The following is a 2,500-nucleotide window of genomic DNA, read 5'->3' as shown; positions in this document are numbered from 1 at the left end:
ATGCTTACAGCACCTGGTATTCCCAGGCGGTCTCCCATCCAAGTACTAACCAGGCCCGACCCTGCTTAGCTTCCGAGATCAGACGAGATCGGGCGTACCCAGGCTGGTATGGCCGTAAGCTAGAAACAATCTCTTGCTACAACATATATAGTCAAAGTGAGTCTGATAAAACAGACATTTAGTCAATTCATCATTAAATGCTTAATACAAGGCAGTGTTGCTGATGAAATAGTGCAAGAGCACACCCTCGTGGACAAAATGCTTACAGCACCTGGTATTCCCAGGAGGTCTCCCATCCTAGTACTAACCAGGCCCGACCCTGCTTAGCTTCCGAGATCAGACGAGATCGGGCGTACCCAGGCTGGTATGGCCGTAAGCGAGAAACAATCTCTTGCTACAACATATATAGTCAAAGTGAGTCTGATAAAACAGACATTTAGTCAATTCATCATTAAATGCTTAATACAAGGCAGTGTTGCTGATGAAATAGTGCAAGAGCACACCCTCGTGGACAAAATGCTTACAGCAACTGGTATTCCCAGGCGGTCTCCCATCCAAGTACTAACCAGGCCCGACCCTGCATAGCTTCCGAGATCAGACGAGATCGGGTGTACCCATGCTGGTATGGCCGTAAGCGAGAAACGATCTCTTGCTACAACATATATAGTCAAAGTGAGTGTGATAAACAGATATTGCATTTTCACCAATTAGATAAGCAGCTTGAACTTTGTGTCACTGAAAAAGTAGAAGAAATTACAAACACTGTTCCCATCACTTTTTAGCACAGGTAGTTGGATAAAATACAAACTTTATTTCCTTTCATCATTTGAACAGGGCAAAGGAGCACAAAGCACACACAAGCTGCATTCAGCAACAATATTCTTGTTTGTCTTATAAATACAAGGCAGATGCTAATTGAAAACACAAGGAAATTTGATCCTATTAAAAAGGCAGGAAGCTGCATTTAGTCAATTCATCATTAAATGCTTACTACAAGGCAGTGTTGCTGATGAAATAGTGCAGGGGCACACCCTCGTGGACAAAATGCTTACAGCACCTGGTATTCCCAGGCGGTCTCCCATCCAAGTACTAACCAGGCCCGACCCTGCTTAGCTTCCGAGATCAGACGAGATCGGGCGTACCCAGGCTGGTATGGCCGTAAGCGAGAAACAATCTCTTGCTACAACATATATAGTCAAAGTGAGTCTGATAAAACAGACATTTAGTCAATTCATCATTAAATGCTTAATACAAGGCAGTGTTGCTGATGAAATAGTGCAAGAGCACACCCTCGTGGACAAAATGCTTACAGCACCTGGTATTCCCAGGAGGTCTCCCATCCAAGTACTAACCAGGCCCGACCCTGCTTAGCTTCCGAGATCAGACGAGATCGGGCGTACCCAGGCTGGTATGGCCGTAAGCGAGAAACAATCTCTTGCTACAACATATATAGTCAAAGTGAGTCTGATAAAACAGACATTTAGTCAATTCATCATTAAATGCTTAATACAAGGCAGTGTTGCTGATGAAATAGTGCAAGAGCACACCCTCGTGGACAAAATGCTTACAGCACCTGGTATTCCCAGGCGGTCTCCCATCCAAGTACTAACCAGGCCCGACCCTGCATAGCTTCCGAGATCCGACGAGATCGGGTGTACCCATGCTGGTATGGCCGTAAGCGAGAAACAATCTCTTGCTACAACATATATAGTCAAAGTGAGTGTGATAAACAGACATTGCATTTTCACCAATTAGATAAGCAGCTTGAACTTTGTGTCACTGAAAAAGTAGAAGAAATTACAAACACTGTTCCCATAACTTTTTAGCACAGGTAGTTGGATAAAATACAAACTTTATTTCCTTTCATCATTTGAACAGGGCAAAGGAGCACAAAGCACACACAAGCTGCATTCAGCAACAATATTCTTGTTTGTCTTATAAATACAAGGCAGATGCTAATTGAAAACACAAGGAAATTTGATCCTATTAAAAAGGCAGGAAGCTGCATTTAGTCAATTCATCATTAAATGCTTACTACAAGGCAGTGTTGCTGATGAAATAGTGCAGGGGCACACCCTCGTGGACAAAATGCTTACAGCACCTGGTATTCCCAGGCGGTCTCCCATCCAAGTACTTACCAGGCCCGACCCTGCTTAGCTTCCGAGATCAGACGAGATCGGGCGTACCCAGGCTGGTATGGCCGTAAGCGAGAAACAATCTCTTGCTACAACATATATAGTCAAAGTGAGTCTGATAAAACAGACATTTAGTCAATTCATCATTAAATGCTTAATACAAGGCAGTGTTGCTGATGAAATAGTGCAAGAGCACACCCTCGTGGACAAAATGCTTACAGCACCTGGTATTCCCAGGCGGTCTCCCATCCAAGTACTAACCAGGCCCGACCCTGCTTAGCTTCCGAGATCAGACGAGATCGGGCGTACCCAGGCTGGTATGGCCGTAAGCGAGAAACAATCTCTTGCTACAACATGTATAGTCA

At 44.4% G+C, this 2,500-nt stretch overlaps 7 non-coding genes and 1 pseudogene across 7 annotated transcripts; all 8 read right to left on the bottom strand.

Moving 5' to 3' along the window:
* Nucleotide 1: 1 nt before the first annotated feature.
* On the bottom strand, nucleotides 2–120 carry LOC145857368 (5S ribosomal RNA). Its single transcript, XR_014378265.1, has one exon. It is a non-coding gene; the product is annotated as a 5S ribosomal RNA (ribosomal RNA).
* A 139-nt stretch (nucleotides 121–259) lies between these two features.
* Nucleotides 260–378, bottom strand: LOC145855355 (5S ribosomal RNA). Its single transcript, XR_014376242.1, has one exon. It is a non-coding gene; the product is annotated as a 5S ribosomal RNA (ribosomal RNA).
* Nucleotides 379–517: 139 nt separating this feature from the next.
* On the bottom strand, nucleotides 518–636 carry LOC145852754 (uncharacterized; annotated as a pseudogene).
* A 409-nt stretch (nucleotides 637–1,045) lies between these two features.
* On the bottom strand, nucleotides 1,046–1,164 carry LOC145857367 (5S ribosomal RNA). Its single transcript, XR_014378264.1, has one exon. It is a non-coding gene; the product is annotated as a 5S ribosomal RNA (ribosomal RNA).
* Nucleotides 1,165–1,303: 139 nt separating this feature from the next.
* On the bottom strand, nucleotides 1,304–1,422 carry LOC145882081 (5S ribosomal RNA). The gene has a single exon (XR_014393648.1). It is a non-coding gene; the product is annotated as a 5S ribosomal RNA (ribosomal RNA).
* A 139-nt stretch (nucleotides 1,423–1,561) lies between these two features.
* Nucleotides 1,562–1,680, bottom strand: LOC145851103 (5S ribosomal RNA). Its single transcript, XR_014372953.1, has one exon. It is a non-coding gene; the product is annotated as a 5S ribosomal RNA (ribosomal RNA).
* A 409-nt stretch (nucleotides 1,681–2,089) lies between these two features.
* LOC145881935 (5S ribosomal RNA) lies at nucleotides 2,090–2,208 on the bottom strand. The gene has a single exon (XR_014393503.1). It is a non-coding gene; the product is annotated as a 5S ribosomal RNA (ribosomal RNA).
* A 139-nt stretch (nucleotides 2,209–2,347) lies between these two features.
* Nucleotides 2,348–2,466, bottom strand: LOC145857365 (5S ribosomal RNA). The gene has a single exon (XR_014378262.1). It is a non-coding gene; the product is annotated as a 5S ribosomal RNA (ribosomal RNA).
* Nucleotides 2,467–2,500: the final 34 nt, after the last annotated feature.

Source organism: Salmo salar, chromosome 08, assembly GCF_965601325.2.
Source record: "Salmo salar chromosome 08, fSalSal1, whole genome shotgun sequence".
NCBI lineage: Eukaryota > Metazoa > Chordata > Actinopteri > Salmoniformes > Salmonidae > Salmo > Salmo salar.
The sequence above is the reverse complement of the archived record's forward strand: the minus strand, read 5'-3'. Positions and strand labels throughout refer to the sequence as shown.